The sequence below is a fragment of the Sapajus apella genome, unplaced genomic scaffold (genome assembly GCF_009761245.1).
Source record: "Sapajus apella isolate SASKATOON/1434 unplaced genomic scaffold, GSC_monkey_1.0 scaffold52, whole genome shotgun sequence".
Lineage (NCBI taxonomy): Eukaryota > Metazoa > Chordata > Mammalia > Primates > Cebidae > Sapajus > Sapajus apella.
This window is the reverse complement of record NW_022436992.1, coordinates 14,205,400-14,223,196: the sequence shown is the minus strand read 5'-3', so window position 1 is coordinate 14,223,196 and position 17,797 is coordinate 14,205,400. Positions and strand designations below refer to the sequence as shown.

General features: G+C 41.3%; 1 pseudogene; it reads left to right on the top strand.

The window, feature by feature from the left end:
* The first annotated feature begins 1,802 nt into the window (after positions 1-1,802).
* On the top strand, positions 1,803-3,142 carry LOC116527020 (annotated as a pseudogene).
* Positions 3,143-17,797: the final 14,655 nt, after the last annotated feature.

The window sequence follows — 17,797 nt, the reverse complement described above, 5'->3', positions numbered from 1 at the left end:
CTCATTTTCAGCTCATATAAGTTTTTTTCCCCTCAGGTTCTGTTTGTTGTGACCTAGTGCTAACAATATTTTCTTAAAAGTCTAAAGCAAATATTGTCTTCTAGCATAATATTCTGTGTGTTGAAGAAGGTCTTTTGATAACTGGCCTAACAGGTTTTATGTTTTATTGAAATAATTTCTATGCCATTGTTATTAAGTTTTTGTTTGCTTAGAAAAAACTGAGATTAATAAAATTTTTAAAAAATTATGGTTATTACATCCATGTATCTTTCTGTAAGTGCTTTTAAAGTCCTTGTGACATTGAGTTATAGGGTTTGACTCCTGGGTCTTAAAAGGACAACAAATCCTGCTAAATCTTAAACACTGACAACAATTAAAGGCTCATCTTTAGGTCCAGTAGAAGGTACCAATCAAAATAAACTGCAGTCTTGAGATACAGAGCAAGAAATTAAAGCTATTGAACTAAAGGCCAAGGGACTATAGTGGAAGAGATGGGTGTTTGAGATTGTAAGGGCCAATTTTGAGAGACAAAATAAGTTCCTTTTCTCTATAAATTAATCATAATCATTAATGTCAAAGGCACACTGATGCAAGACCAGCATACAGGCCCCTGTGTCAGATTAACAAGGTTTTCTTGAAGCATTAACCTATTCCTTAATTAAGGTTATAAAAGGTTATAAAAGGCTTATAGAAGTTATAGCTTACAGTCTAGATTAAAATTTCATAGATTGTTATTAAATTTTGAAAAACAAATTTAATTGGCTTCATGCTATTTTTATTAGGGCTTATTGTTTGGAAAATTAAATATCCTGTTTCAAAGAATGAAGGCTTTCACCTTTTTTAAAAAAACAATCCTTGAGTTATCACTTTGGTCAAATGAATGACTTATTTTACAATGACCTGTGATCAAGTGTTTTAAACTTTTGATATTTGACTAACTTTCCAAAATCAAACTGTAAATTATGTCTTTTTCTGACCTAATTATCCTTTAAGATACTAGGTTCCCTAAAGTAAAAACACAAAACAAAACAAAACAACAACAACAAAAATACCAAACATAATTTCGCTTATTTGGTATAACAATTTTACAGGAAGCATTGTCAAATATGAAATGGTATTTGGTTTTCTTTGGGCTGCATTTGTATAAATATGTTATTGATATGTGTTCCAAAATTATGGGAAACTTTTAGAATTCTGATATGACTTAGTGTGCATTATCAATAATAATTATAATCATTATGGTAAATTATTGTGTGCCACGGAGGTAACAAATTTCCTTGTCAAGTGTGTCTTTGACTATGGTTGCCCTAAATCTTTTTGTCATCCATGGACAATTGTTGTCTTGCTTTGGTCCTCTTTAGAAGGTGGTTTTATAATCAGTCATAAAACTCTAACAGGTGCTATTGACTGCAGACTTCTGATAACTTTAGAGATGAAGACATCAGAATAATGGAGAAACTTTCAGGGCTCATGGAGAGCTGAAATATTCATGAATATCAAGCAGAACATGAATTAACTGCATGGATGGAACTAACAGAATACTGAAGTAATCTTTTTGACTTTTTTGCTTAAAATGTTGCTGATCCTTTGTTTTATTTTTTAGAGTCAAGGAAAGTTTTCTTTTGAGCTATTGACAGCTTTTAACAATTAAGTATACTCCTATAAACACAATTTGGAGCATATTGGTTTCTACCTGATTTCTCCAGATTTTGGAAGCAATTTGTGAGTATTTCTAACGTATGGCAATTAGTTATTTGCATAAGTACAATAAGAATCTGTTTTCATCCAGTTGGCGTCACATCTCCATCCTGCAGCCATGGCCGCCTACAAACTGGTGCTGATCCGGCATGGTGAGAGCACATGGAACCTGGAGAACCACTTCAGTGGCTGGTATGACACCGACCTCAGCCCACCGGGCCGCAAGGAGGTGAAGCATGGCAAGCAGACAGTGTGAGATGCTGGCTATGTGTTTGACATCTGCTTCACCTCAGTGCAGAAGAGAGCAATCCGGACCCTCTGGACAGTGCTAGATGCCATTGATCAGATGTGGCTGCCAGAGTGAGGACTTGGTGCCTCAATGAGCAGCAGTATGGGGGTCTAACCGGTCTCAATAAAGCAGAAACTGCTGCAAAGCATGGTGAGGCACAGGGGAAGATCTGGAGGTGCTCCTATGATGTCCCACCACCTCTGATGGAGCCCGACCATCCTTTCTACAGCAACATCAGTAAGGATTGCAGGTATGCTGACCTCATAGAAGATCAGCTACCCTCCTGTGAGAGTCTGAAGGACACCATTGCTAGAGCTCTGCCCTTCTGGAGTGAAGAAATAGTTCCTCAGATCAAGGAGGGGAAATGGGTACTGATTGTAGCCCATGGCAGTAGCCTCCGGGGCATTGTCAAGCAACTGGAGGTTCTCTCTGAAGAGGCTATCATGGAGCTGAACTTTCCGACTGGTATTCTCATTGTCTATAAATTGGACAAGAATTTGAAACCCATCAATCTCATGCAATTCCTGGAGCATGAAGGGACCATGTGTAAAGCCATGGAAGCTGTGGCTGCCCAGGGGAAGGCCAAGAAGTGAAGGCCAGTGGGCACGTTGCTGTCCCCAGGAGCACCCTCCCTGCCTGTTGCATCCCTCTACCCCTCCCTCCTGCACATGTCACACTGACCACATCTGTAGACATCTTGAGTTGTAGCTGCAGATGGGGACTGGTGGCTTCGATTTTCATTTTAGCCATTTTGTCTCCTGCACCCACGCCCTTCATACATTCTAGTCAGAATAGCACTTCTAGAGCACAAGTTCGGTCCAAGCTGTAGAAAGGCTGCTCTTATCCAAGAGAGGTGAAAGGTAGTGATGGGCTTTTGCAAGTGCTTTGTTTACTAAAGGCTTGCAGGGAGGAACATGCTAAGCCGTGACCAATGAGGAGAAGCAAGAGAGCCTGTGTGTCCCCCGGAGCCAGTCCTCTGCTCGTCTGCAGTCAGGCCACTGCCTGGGGACTCTAGTCATTCCAGTGGCAGATGAATGTAACCTGCATGGTGATGTGACAATTATTTCCTCCCTGACCCCAGAGAAGCTGGCTCTAGAAGGTTGGGATGAATCCTGAATTTAGTTTAGGTGTTACATTTACTTTTATATAAAAAAAGAAAGTATAGTGTATATAAAGAGTACAAAACAATAACCCTTGTGGGGTTTCTTGTGGTGCTTGAAATAGTACTACATATGGTCATCAAAAAATAAGCCATTCCTCATACCAATATGGGATCAGCTCCTTGACCTCTGAGGGGCAGGAGTGCTTCCTGCTGTGTGTTTTTGAATCCCTCTTCACCTTGTTTTGTGGCAGTGAACTGCCTCTTGGTCCTGTCCAAGTGTCTCGCTGATTTCTGATCATGTTCTAGTTGCTTGGCCCTGCCACATGGGTCCAGTGTTTAGCATAACTGTACTAAATCCTTTTTCCAGATAAGTATAATAAAGGAGTGATGTGCCATAAAAAAAAAAAGAATATGTTTTCATTTGTAACAGAACACAATTGGACAAACTGGTTATTTTACTAAGCTTTGACTGGAATAGTGGCTTTACTTTAAGGAATCAAATTTGACTTATGGGGCCAATAAAAGCCCCTTGGGAAAACTGGCCTCATACCTGAGTTCTATGAGTTGTTATTATTAACAATTAAGTTCTATGAGTTGTTATTAATAATAACAACTCATAGAACTTAATTCTGGGTTCCAGAATTCTATGAGTTCTATGAGTTGTTATACCCAGTTATTGAATCTGAGGGAATTGTGGGAATTTTTGAACTTATGCCAGTCATTCAAAAAATATGAGTGACTTGAGGACCCCTGGAGTGTGCCTGGCATTTGAAGGAGGAGCAGTCTTGTTTGGGACCATGCTCTTTAACTCTGGATGGTTAGTGCTGGAACTGAATTGCAGTACATCTGGTTGGGGTTTAAACAGAAGGTCCCTGAGAACAGGGACCTTGCTGTTTTGTGCTTTGTCTCTGTCTCTATCTGTCTGTCTCTCCTTTAACTTTGTACTCTCTACTTGTTTCTCCTCATCAGACCCACTCAAGTCTTGCTTATCTAAAGTAAAACAAAATGGTGAAGGCAGTACCTCCTTCATTAGTATTCTCACCCACTGCTTTGTTTCTCTTGAAAGCATGCCTTCACTTCCTTCTCCTCCTACTCACCAGCCCTCAACAATTTTGCTTCTTTCTACTACTTAATCAAAACTTCTTTCATGAAAGTTTTTCTTATACCCAGTCAATGAATAATTCTCGCTTAAAAAAATTCAAGACTTTCTCTGCATCATTTCATACTATTTGACAATTTTCTTTACTATTTGACAACCTCCTCCTACCCCAGTTTTTTTAAGTTTTTTAAATTTTATTTTATTATATTTATTTATTTTACTTTAGGTGCACACTATATCTGGCATTTCTCCCCATGTTATCCCTCCCCACCTTCTCCTCCCTCCCCACCCCCTAGTGTCTCTCCCCTTCCCCCCCCAACTGTCCCCTGTGTGTGATGCTCTTCTCCCGGAGTCCACGTGTTCTCATTGTTCAACACCCACCTATGAGTGAGAACATACGGTGCTTGGCTTTCTGTTCTTGGGTCAGTTTGCTGAGAATGATGGTTTCCAGATTCATCCAAGTCCCTGCAAAGGACACGAACTAATCATTTTTTATGGCTGTGTAGTATTCCATGGTGTATATGTGTCATATTTTCTTTGTCCAGTCTAACATTGATGGGCATTTGGGTTGGTTCCAGGTCTTTGCTATTGTACACAGGGCCGCAATGAACATATCTGTGCATGTGTCTTTATAGTAGAACGAGTTATAGTTATTTGGGTATATACCCAATAGTGGGATTGCTGGGTCAAATGGAATTTCTATTTCTAGATCCTTGAAAAATACCACGCTGTCTTCCACAATGGTTGAACTAATTTACACTCCCACCAACTGTGTAAGAGCGTTCCTATTTCTCCACATCCTCTCCAGCATCTGTTGTCTCCTGATTTTTTAATGATTGCCATTCTAACTGGCGTAAGATGATATCTCAGTGTGGTTTTGATTTGCATTTCTCTAATGACCAGTGATGATGAACATTTTTTCATGTTTCTTGGCCTCATATATGTCCTCTTTTGAAAAGTGTCTGTTCATATCCTTTGCCCACTTTTGAATGGGGTTTTTTGTTTTTTTCTTGTATATCTGTTTTAGTTCTTTGTAGATTCTGGATACTAGCCCTTTGTCAGATGGGTAGATTGCAAAAATTTTTTCCTATTCTCTTGGTTGCTGATTCACTCTAATGATGGTTGCTTTTGCTGTACGGAAGCTCTGGAATTTAATTAGATCCCATTTGTCTATCCTGGCTTTTATTGTCATTGCTTTTGGTGTTTTAGTCATGAAGTACTTACCTATGCCTATGTCCTGGAGGGTTTTGCCTACATTTTCTTCTAGTGTTTTTATAGTGTTAGATTTTATGTTTAAATCTTTGATCCATCTGGAGTTAATTTTAGTGTAAGGTGACTGGTAGGGGTTTAGTTTCTGCTTTCTGCACATTGCTAGCCAGTTTTCCCAACACCATTTATTAAGCATGGAGTCCTTTCCCCATTGCTTGTTTTTGCTGGGTTTGTCAAAGATCAGATGGTTGTAGATGTGTGGTGTTTCTTCTGGGGTCTTTGTTCTGTTCTATTGGTCTGTGTCTCTGTTTTGGTACCAGTACCATGCTGTTTTGTTTACTGTAGGCTTGCAGTATAGTTTGAAGTCAGGGAGTGTGATGCCTCCAGCTTTGTTCTTTTTGCTTAGGATTGTCTTGGCTATGCGGGTTCTCTTGTGATTCCATATGAAGTTTAAGGTGGTTTTTCCCAGTTCTGTGAAGAAGGTCATTGGTAGCTTGATGGGGATAGCATTGAATCTATAGATTACTTTGGGCAGTATAGCCATTTTCATGATGTTGATTCTTCCTAACCATGAGCATGGAATGTTTCTCCATCTGTTTGTGTCCTCTCTTATTTCGTTGAGCAGTAGTTTGTAGTTCTCCTTGAAGAGGTCCTTTACATCCTTTGTTAGTTGTATTCCTAGGTATTTTATTCTCTTTGTAGCAATTGCGAATGGCTGTTTGCTCTTGATTTTGCTCTCTGTTTGTCTGTTATTGGTACATAGGAATGCTTGTGATTTTTGCACATTGATTTTTGTATCCTGAGAGTTTGCTGAAGTTGCTTATCAGTTTGAGAAGATTTGGGGCTGAGATGATGGGGTCTTCTATCTAGAAGATACAATCATGTCATCTGCAAATAGAGACAGCTTGACTTCCTCCTTTCCTAATCGAATACGCTTTCTTTCTTTTTCTTGCCTGATTGCTCTTGCTAGAACTTCCAATACTATGTTGAATAGGAGTGGTGAGAGAGGGCATCCTTGTCTAGTGCCTGATTTCAAAGGTAATTCTTCCAGCTTTTTCTGTTCAGTATGATATTGGCTGTAGGTTTGTCATATATAGCTTTTATCATTTTATGATACACTCTATCATTACCTAGTTTATTGAGAGTTTTTAGCGTGAAGGGCTGTTGAATTTTATTGAAGGCCTTCTCTGCATCTATTGAGATAATCATGTGGTTTTTGTCTTTGCTTCCTTTTATGTGATGGATTACATTTATGGATTTGCATATGTTGAACCAGCCTTGAATCCCCGGGATGAAGCCTACTTGGCCATGATAGATAAGCTTCTTAATGTGCTGTTGCAATCTGTTTGCCAGTATTTTATTGAAGATTTTTGCTTTGATGTTCATCATGGATATTGGCCCTGAAGTTTGCTTTTTTAGTTGAGTCTCTTCCTGGTTTTGGTATCAGGATGATGTTGGTCTCATAAAATGAGTTAGGGAGGATTCCCTCCTTTTGTATTGTTTGACACAGTTTCAGAAGGAATGGAACCAGCTCCTCTTTGTACATTTGGTAGGATTCAGTTGTGAAACCATCTGGACCTGGTTGGTAGGCTATTGATTGCTGCCTCTAATTCAGCCCTTGTTATTGGTCTATTAAGGGTTTCAGCTTCCTCCTGGTTTAGTTTTGGTATAGTACAAGTGTCTAGGAATTTATATGTTTCTACTTGGTTTACTGGTTTATGTGAGTAGAACTGTTTGTAGTAATTTCTGATGGTAGTTTGTATTTCTGTGGGATCAGTGATGATATCCTCTTTATCATTTTTTATTGCATCTATTTGATTCTTCTCCGTTTTCCTTTTTATTAATCTGGCCAGCAGTCTATCTTGTTGATCTTTTCAAAAAAAACAGCTCCTGGATTTATTGATTTTTTGAAGGATTTTTTTTTTGTCTCTATCTCATTCAGTTCTGCTCTGATCATAGTTATCTCTTATCTTCTGCTAGCTTTTGAGTTTTTTGATCTTGCTCCTCTAGTTCTTTCAATTTTGATGACAGGGTGTTGATTTTAGATCATTCCTCTTTTCTCATGTGGGCATTTATTGCTATAAATTTCCCTCTCGATATTGCTTTAAAAGTGTCCCAGAAATTCTGGTAAGTTCTGTCTTCATTCTGGTTGGTTTCAAAGAACATCTTTATTTCTCCCTTTATTTCATTGTTTATCCAGTCAACATTCAGAAGCAAATTATTCAGTTTCCAAGTGGTTGTGTGGGTTTGAGTGTGTTTCTTGATCCTGAGTTCTAGTCTGATTGTGCTGTGGTCTGCTAGACTGTTTGTTATGATTTCTGTTCTTTTACATTTGCTGAGGAGTGATTTGCTTCCAATGATGTGGTCAGTTTTAGAGTAAGTGTGATGTGGTGCTGAGAAAAATGTATATTCTGTGGATTTGGGGTGGAGCATTCTGTATATGTCCATTAGATCCACTTGGTCCAGCTCTGCATTCAAGTCCTGGATATCCTTGTTAATTTTCTGTCTTGTCGATCTGTCTAATATTGACAGTGGAGTATTGAAGTCTCCCACTATTATTGTGTGGGAGTCTAAATCTCATTTTAGGTCATTAAGAACTTTCTTTATGTATCTGGGTGCTCCTGTGTTGGGGGCATATATATTTAGGATAGTTAGCTCTTCCTGTTGGATCGATCCTTTTACCATTATGTAATCTCCTTCTTTGTCTCTTTTGATGTTTGTTGGTTTGAAGTCCATTTTATCAGAGACTAGGATTGCAACCCCTGCTTTTTTTTTGTTCTCCATTTGCTTAGTAAATCTTCTTCCATCCCTTTATTTTGAGTCTATATGTGTCTTTGTAAGTGAGATGGGTTTCTTGAGTACAGCACACTGATGGGTTTTGTCTTTTTATCCAGTTTGCCAGTCTGTGTCTTTTGATTGGGGTGTTTAGGTCATTTACATTCAATGTTAATATTGTTATGTGTGAATTTAATCCTGCCCTTTTGTTACTGGCTGGTTTTCTTTCTCATTAGTTGACTCATTTTTTTCATTGCATTTTTGGTCTTTGCCAACTGGTTTGCTTTTGCAGTGACTGGTACTTGTTCCTTTCCATGCTTAGTGTTTCTTTCAGGAGCTCTTGTAGGGCAGGTCTGGTGGTGACCAAATCTCTCAATAATTGCTTGTCCAGAAAGGATTTTATTTCTTCTTCACTTATAAAGCTTAGTTTGGCTGGATATGAGATTCTGGGTTGAAAGTCCTTTTCTTTAAGGATGTTGAATACTGGCCCCCACTCTCTTCTGGCTTGTAGAGTTTCTGCTGAGAGATCTGCTGTGAGTCAGATTGGCTTCCCTTTGTGGGTGACCTGACCTTTCTCTCTGGCTGCCATTAGCATTTTTTCCTTCATTTTGAAGCTTGTGAATCTGACAATTATGTGCCTTGGGGTTGCTCTTCTTGAGGAATATCTTTGTGGAGCTCTCTGTTTTTCTTGAATTTGAAATTTGGACTGCCTTGCTAGGCTTGGGAAGTTCTCCTGGATAATATCCTGGAGTGTGTTTTCCAGGTTGGATTCATTCTCCCTGTCATATTCAGGTACACCGATCAAGCGCAGATTAGGTTTTTTCACATAATCCCATATTTCTTGGAGGCTTTGTTCATTGCTTTTCCCTCTTTTTTCTCTTGTATTGCCTTCTCTTTTTATTTCATTGAGTTGATCTTCAATCTCGGATATGCTTTCTTCTTGATCGATTTGGCTATTAAAACTTATGTTTGCTTCATGTAGTTCTCATGCTGTGTTCTTCAATTCCATCAAGTCATTTATGTTCTTCTTTAAGCTGGTTATTCTAGTTAGCATTTCATCTAACATTTCTTCAAGGCTTTTGGTTTCTTTGCATTGAGTTAGAACATGTTCCTTTAGCTCTGAAAAGTTCGTTATTATCCACCTTCTGAACCCTGTTTCCGTCAATTCTTCGCACTCCTTCTTGGTCGAGTTGTGATCCTGTGTTATTGAGGAGCTGTGATCCCTTGAAGGAGAAGAGGTGTTCTGGTCTTTGGTGGTTTCACCTTTTTTGCACTGTTTTTTTCCTGTCTTTGTGGATTTACCTGGCTGTAGTGTCAGAGAGCTGCTTGATGAGGTCGCTTGTCTGCCTGTGGGGGCGCTACTGGGTTTCTAGGAATTCCTTCAGGTTACTAGGGAAGCTTCCTGTGTCTTTTTTGTTTATGCTGGGAGATTAGGCCCGCTTCTTCTGCTGACCTGTAGGCACCGCTGGGTTGTCAAGAATGCTGTCCCGTTGCCATGTAGGCTTCCTGTGTTTTTTGTTAAAACATGTAGTCTAGTCCCACCCCTCTAGTGGTGAGTTGTGACCTTCCTCCACTGGGTTGGATCATTCAGTGTTCATCTCAGACTGTGGCACTGGCTACGCCGCCAACTGGAGTCAGAGCTTCAGCCGTCTGGGGTTTGTGGGGGAGGTTAGGGACCCGCCCAGCCCACCCGGCAGTCTCCCCCTTTCAGCTTTCTCTCTCTCCAGTCATGGGGTAGGGGCCACCCAGCTGCTCCTGCTTACAGCTCCCTCTCTTTCCGGGCAGGGGAGGGGGTGATAGCTCAGTCTGCAGATTCTTATTCAACTCCACACTTGTAATTCCCAGCGCTTGACTGGCAAAGATCCCTTGTTCTGTGTATTGCTGAGGCATTGGGGGAAGCGCTGTATCTGGACCAGAGCGCCAGAGGTGGAGCCTCTGACTCGCAGGTCAGATGCACTTTCTGGGTGAAGCAGCATCCCTCCCCATCTCTGTCTGCCCCGAGTGGGCTTTGCTCACCCTCGGACCAGACCCATTGAAATGCACCTGGCACCTCAGTTGGAGCTAGGAGATCTCTGGGCTTCTGCATCTCTCTCGCTGAGTGTTGTGCGCTGGAGTTGTGTCTAATCTGCCATCTTGGATCCTCCCTCCCAGCCCAGTTTTGTAATACTGCACTGGGATTCCTTTGTCTTTTCTTATCTCAGTCTCCCATATAATCTTCTTTTGTCTACTCTTTTTAAACTGCACGTATTGTCTACTCTCCATCCTCCTCTTTGATTCCTAGCCCATGAATGTCTTACCATCCTCCCAGATACCTGGGTGTGTCACCTTGTCAGTCTTTCCACTCATCACTCTAACCCCACATCTGATCACTCATCACATTTGATTCCTTTTGCCTCTCACATGCCTGGTGTCTCTGTGCATTTATGTCCGCTGCCTCTGTGATTGCCACAGTCCACACAAAAACAGCTTAGCCCCTCAACAGTCTCTCTGCTTCAAGTTGTGTGACCCTCCCACCTGTTCTTCATCTCACAGCCAGGGTGATGTTTCCAAAACAGATGCAATCATGTAGAGCCCAAGCCCTGGCCCATGGCAGGTGCCAGTGACCTTTTACTGCATGCATGAATGAATATTATGTCCCTGCTTAAAATCCCCAATAGTCTCCCATGGCTCTTTGCATCCAAGCTGTTTGACACGATTTCAGGTCCTCTTGACTTGGCTGTTTCACACTCCTTTTGCTGGCCTTAAATAGGTCATGCTTATCCTCCCTCTACCTGGAACACCCTCCCTCCCTTCAGCTGGCTAACTGGAACTCATCCCTTAGATGTCAGCTTTCATAGGCCTTTTCCTGCCCCACCTGCTATATAGTCGTAGGTCATTTCCTGCTCCACCTATTGTATATTTATTACATTTTATTGCAATTGTTCGTAGTATAGATTTAGACACCCATTAGCAGTATCTCAGCAGCCACATCACTCCACACTTCTGGTAACACTTGTGAGATCAGACTTGTAAAGTGTTGACACTCTATTTGGTTTAAAATGTTATCTTATTGTGGCTTAATTTTCACTTCTATAATTTTTAATGAAATTGAGCATTTAAAAGATGTTTACTAGCCATTTGTATTTGCTCTTTAAAAATCTAGGTTAGAAAGCGGAGAGAATGTATTTATTCTTTTATGAAATGTATAATACTTTTTCTGGCTGGATTATTTATATTTTTAAAATTTGTTTGTAGGAGTCTTTTTTTTTTTTTGACAGAGTCTTACTCTATCACCCAGGCTGGAGTGTAGTGGCACAATCTTGGCTCATTGCAGCTTCTGCCTTCTGGGCTCAAGTGATACTCCTGCTTCGGCTACCCAAGTAGCTGGGATTACAGGCACTTGCCACCATGCCTGGCTACTTTTTGTATTTTTAGTGGAGATGGGGTTTTGCAATGTTGGCTATGCTGGTCTCAAACTCCTGATCTCATGTGATCCAGTGGCCTCCCAAAGTGCTGGGATTCCAGCGTGAGCCTCCGCACCCAGCCGGGAGTTCTTTATATATTCTGAAAACTAATCCTTTGTGAGATATAAGTGTTGTAAATATTGAATCCCAGTTTGTGGCTTGTCTTTTTAATTTTTAATGGTGTCTCTCAATGAAAAAAGCTTAACATTTAAGTGAGGTCAAATTGATCAGCTTTTTATTTATGGTTTATTCCTTTGGCATCAGGCGTAAGGAATGTTGTTTCTTCTTGTCCCAAAGTTGCAAAGATTTCTTGTATATTTTGTTCTAAAAGTTTTAAAGTTTTGCAATTCCCATATGTACACATTTCACATTTGTTACATCTCACTGACAGCTTCCTCTGCTGCAGAGCAAGCTCCATGAGAGTGGGAAGCATGGGTCCTGCTTCTTGTTGGTCCCCAGAGCCCTGTGTCCTGAGTAGCACCTGGCAGGGAATCAGTGAGTAGCTCCTGACTGACTGACTCAATGAATGAGTGATAGGATGATTGAAAAAAGTGGTATGGGAGCTTGAAGGGAGCAAGAGATGCCTTTGAAGAGATGAAGAAGGAGATGGTGCAGGGTAGTGGTTCTCAATTCTGGGTCCACAGTGGACTCACCTGGGGACCCTTAAAATGTACCATAGAGGACCCCAACCCAAGAGACTCTGCACGACCGGTCTGAGGCGTGGTGGGGCAGCGGGTGATCCCAGTGTGCAGCCAGGGCTGAGGCTGCTGGATTTGGTGGTAAAATGATGTAGTAATCAAGGGTACAGATGTTGGTGCCAACAGACTTGGGCTTGAATTTCAGCTTTGTCGCTGACTTGCTGGGTTCTCCTGTACTCGTTGAGGCTGTTTTCTCACCTGAGAGATGGATGTGATAACACCTACCTGCTGTGGGGTTGTGAGAGTTGGAGGAGATAAGCATGTTCCTGGAATGAAGTATGTTCTTAATTCATCAAAGAATTTTTTTTTCCTTTTCAAGAATGAGGTGGCATTTGGGCCAGACTTTGACAGCTGGGCGGGAAGTGAACATGCGGTGATTGGGAGAGAAGGGCAGTTTATGTGGAGGGAATATAGCAATCAAAGAAAGTGGGCATGGGAAGACATGCTGGGGAGAGTGAGCAGGCCGGTTAGCCCTGGTAGAGTGTGCAAGAGAGCAGTGGGACATCTGCCAAGGAGACAGGTGGGTGACTAGGGTGCCAAGGGTGTGGCTTTTCTTGGGTTCGCATGAACATGGCCATCCTCCCAGATGCCCAGCCTAGCTGTGAGTGAGAAAGAGTTCTGGATTGTCTCTCTTACTCTGTCTTTTTCTCTCATTCCAGAAACAAAGCAGTGACTGGTACTTTTCTCTCATTCCAGAAACAAAGCAGTGACTAGGAGGAGGATCAGGACAAGGTGGGAGTGAAGTTCAGGGGAGCAGAAGCAAGAATGGAGGCCCCACATATGCTGGGAGATGATGAGGGTTTTGGTTCATGGGGGAGGAATACTGGGGCTCTAAAGGGACCTGGGCGTGGGGCAGGACCCTGCCTTAGGACAGGTAGAAATATTTTCCATAAAAAATGGGGTGGAGGTTGATGGTAAGACCAGACATCTTTAATTGGCTTCCTGGAGTGCCAAGCCTTTGAGATGGTCTTTAAAAGCTATTCAGTGGGCTTTGGATCTGGGGTTCACGCTCATAGGTTATTAACATAGTGACACTTGGAAACTGTTTGGGAGAACTCTAGTGAGTGTCCCAGACGTTCTGTGTTGGTGCAGGAGGTGGCTTAGGATGTGCTGCTTTAGACTCACTTCTTTGACTACACACCTGACTCATAACCTGGCTGTCCTGTAAGCACCTTCAACTTAACATGTCCTACACAGAACTCGTGATATTCCCATTCCTCCCCTAGTTCCTCGGTTCTTACCAAATGTTATTCCGGTTACCCAATTGCTCAAGTAAAAAATCTAAGACCTTCTCTTGGATTTCTGCCTGTTCCCTTACCTTCTCACCTATCCATGAGTGTGTTCTGTGGGCCCTGCCTCTGAAATAGACCCTGCCTCTGTCTCCCAGTTCACCCCGGCTGCCCATCCTGGGGCTGCACCCTCCTCCTTCCAAGCCCTCTCCCCTTCCTTCCTGGCACTGCCTGTCATGTCAAGCGTATGCATCAGTGTAACCAGGACATTTGAAGTGCAGCCAATACAATTGGGTGTAGTTATGCCTACCAGTTTTTCTTCCTTAAACATTTTATACTTTTGTTTGAAAGCATGCCACCTTTCTTCACTTGCCTACTGACAGATTTATTAGTTGACAAAATCAGCTGATAGCATCAGTACTAAGTTGGTTGTTTTGCACACACCTAGCTTTAATTATTTTCATTATCATTTACAGGAGTTATTCTTTGCAAAGGGTAACTCAGTTTTCCAAAACAAACAGAAATTTGGGGTGTGCCCATGAAGCATGACTCAGGAAATCAGATTCTTAGAGGGATCTCGGCAAGTTTCTGGGTTAATGTTAATGAGCCTGGTTGGCTACCAGGGGTGTGTCTGCCTTTGGTGGGGCCATCACTGTTCAAATGGTTGCCTGCAGCATCACCTGCCCAGGTATTGCTTGTTTCTACTGAATTGTCAAGGATCCAATTCTTTGTGGTTTAAGTAACAATACTCACATTCACAAGGAATTGATTAATAAGCCAGAATGTCAATGTATTACTTTTTTGATTAAGACCATATTTACAGTGATTGTATCTGCTCAAGATCAAATTAGGATTAGAGCTCTGACAAATATATATGTGAGAACTATGATGTTAAATACTTGAAATTTGGACTTTTCTAGACAATCTAAATATACAATTGCCATTCACTTACTTTCTGGGGATGATGATTCTTGTACTCTTATTTTAAAAGACATAGAAAACTAATTTATGAATCAGATTGCTGGCAGGGCGCGGTGGCTCATGCCTGTAATCCCAGCACTTTGGGAGGCTGAGGTATGCAGATCACGAGGTCAAGAGATCAAGACCATCCTGGCCAACATGGTGAAACCCCGTCTCTACCAAAAATACAAAAAAAAAAAAAAAAAAAATAGCTGGGCATGGTGACACGCGCCTGTGGTCCCAGCTACTCGGGAGGCTGAGGCGGAATAATCGCTTGAACCCAGGAGGTGGAGGTTGTAGTGAGCAGAGATTGTGCCACCGCACTCCAGCCTGGTGACAGAGCAAGACTCCATCCGAAAAAAAAAAAAAAAGAATCAGATTGCTTGGTTGGTTGTGGGGTGGCTCATGCCTGTAATCCTAGCATTTTGGGAGGCCAAGGTGAGTGGATCGCTTGAGCTGAGGAGTTTGAGATCAACCTGGGCAACATGGTGAAATCCTGTCTATACCAAAAATACGAAAAAAAAAAAAAAAAAAAAAAAAAAAGACTAAATTAGCTGGATGTGTGTCTGCCTGTAGTCCCAGCTACTTGGGAAGATGAGGTGGGAGAATCACTTGAGCCCAGGAGGCAGAGGTTTCGGAGAGCTGGGGTTGCATCACTGTACTCCAGCCTGGGTGATAGAGCGAGACTCCATCTCAAAAAAAAAAAAAATTGCATTGCTTTATTGCCAGTTTTCTTTCTAAAACTGAGATTGGGTCCCACCATCCCTTGGCCCCTATTTGTTAGTGGTTCTGCCTTTGTATATTAAATAAAATACAGATATCTGCTTTTGGCAACATGACTGAGTGTAGACACAGCAGGGTCTTCCTGACTCAAAATGAATAAAGCTTAGATAAAACAGAATTTGAAATACATTTCTGGACCAATAATGAGGAAAGGAGATATCTTAAATTCCTTTTTCTGTCTCCCTCTCGCTAGTCCCTCCAAGTGGGCTTAAGCAGGAGGGTTGATGAGCAGCAGGTAAACACACTTCAAAGGCAGTCTTCTTCTCTGATGGATAAAAAACTTATATCGGCCGGGCGTTGTGGCTCAAGCCTGTAATCCCAGCACTTTGGGAGGCCAAGGTGGGCGGATCGCGAGGTCAAGAGATCGAGACCATCCTGGCCAACATGGTGAAACCTCGTCTCTACTACAAAAATTAGCTGGGCATGGTGGCGTGCGCCTATAGTCCCAGCTGCTCAAGAGGCTGAGGCAGGATAATTGCTTGAACCCGGGAGGCGGAGGTTGCAGTGAGCTGAGATTGTGCCACTGCACTCCAGCTTGGCGCCTGGTGACAGAGTGAGGCTCTGTCTCAAAAACAAAAAACAAAAAACAGCAAAAAAAACCTTATATCAGCATTCCAATCAATGGGCCTCTTTAATTATGGGCCAGTAGCAAGAGGAGAGCCTGAACCCAGAGGCCTGCCTCAATCTGGGAGCTTTGAGACACATTAAAGTGGTTTCAGGTTGTTGGCATTTCTTTGCCTTTCGACCGAAGCAGACAAAAATCCTCTCTGGAGGCAAGTTCCCCAGTTTAACCACAGAGTACATCTCCCACAGACTAAGGTCAACCATGTACAAGCTCACAGTTAGAGGTCAGTCACCAAACACACAGAGCAACCAAATCCATGAATGACATGAATGAGAGTCAACAGAAACAATAACCACCAGTTGGGATGCTCTTTGGCTTGAGCTGTTAGAATTACTAAATGTGGAATAAAACTGCCGCAATAGCAAACATGCATCTACTACTTACTGTGTGCTAGGTTCTGTTATAAGAACTTTGCACATTGTGCCAGATACCGACTCATCTCCACATTCACCCTCCTACTGTACCCTCTTAATTTGCACTAGATTAAAAGGTAGAAAGGAAGAGGCAGCTATTCTGTTCTTGGCAGTGCCTCTGGCAGCACATGCAAAATGGGCAGTAGCAGTGGCAGTCACAGGTAAGTGGCCGTCTCACAGTGTGGAGTTAAAGGCATGGGACTGAGATGAGCAAGGTTCCTAAAGGGACAGTGGTGACCAGGGGCTACTGGAGTGGCTGTATGGCTCTGTGGAAGCTCACAGGAGCCTTGGATCCTGCAGTAGCAGCTTTGTGTAGTTTCTGATCTCTGAGTCACACTATCTTCCCCTTTTTTGCTCCTCCAGTTCTTCTAATTTTGTAACTGACTTCCCTGTGTATAACTCTCTGAATGAAGTAGCCAGACTGGTTTCTGTTTCCTGATATGACATTGTCTGGTACAAACTCATTTAATCCTATATCTCTATGAAGCAGGTATAATAATTATTCCTATTTTACAGACGGGGAAACAGAGGAGTAGAGAAATAAAGCCACTTGCCTAAGGTTGCACACTTAGTCAAGGGAGGGGTTGATATAACGTATAATCATGTAGAAGACGTCTAAGGAAATAAAAGACTTAATTTAAAAATAAAACTAGGCAGGTTTTAAAAAATGAAATAATCTATAAGTAAAAAATATAATTGTTGAAATACATATATTAAGGGATAAATAGCTGAAGAAAAGATTAATGAACAGGAAGGTAGTTCTGAAGAAATTAATCAGAATTCAGCATAGATAGAAAAAGTAGATGGGAATTTATAAAAGTAATTTACAAAAGTACACAGGAATTATAAAAGAGAGGTTAAATGATAGGGATCGTAGAATGAGAATTCATATTGGTCTAATTGGAGTTTTGGAAGAAGAGAATAGAGAGAATGACCAAGGCAATATTTAAAGAGATGGCTGAGAATTTTTCAGACCAATGCAAACTATGAGTTTACCAATAAAGTGTACACTTTACCAAACAGTGTACACTGGGGAAAGATAAATATACTATGAACAAATTATAATAATAATACTAAACAAAGAGAAGGTCTTAAAATCAGCAAAAAAAGATAGACTTCGTAGAAAGAAATGACAATGGCAGACTACTCAACAACAACAATGGAAACTAAATTCAGTGAAACAGTTTTTTCAAATGCTTAGTTAATCTATCTTTCAAGAATAAGGGTTAAAAGGGTGAAAATTCCTGCGTTATATAAAATATCAACATTAACAAAAAGAAGTGAAGGTAATATAAAAATGTTTTCAAATAAACAAAACTGAGAGAGCTTACCATCAACAAGCATTCATTAAATGGACTTTTAAAGGCATTCTTTAGGAAGAAGGAAAATAAACCCTAAGCAAGGTCTGAGATACAAAAAGAAATTATGAACAAAGAAACTGTTAAAATTATAGGTGAATTTAAAAAACAACTGC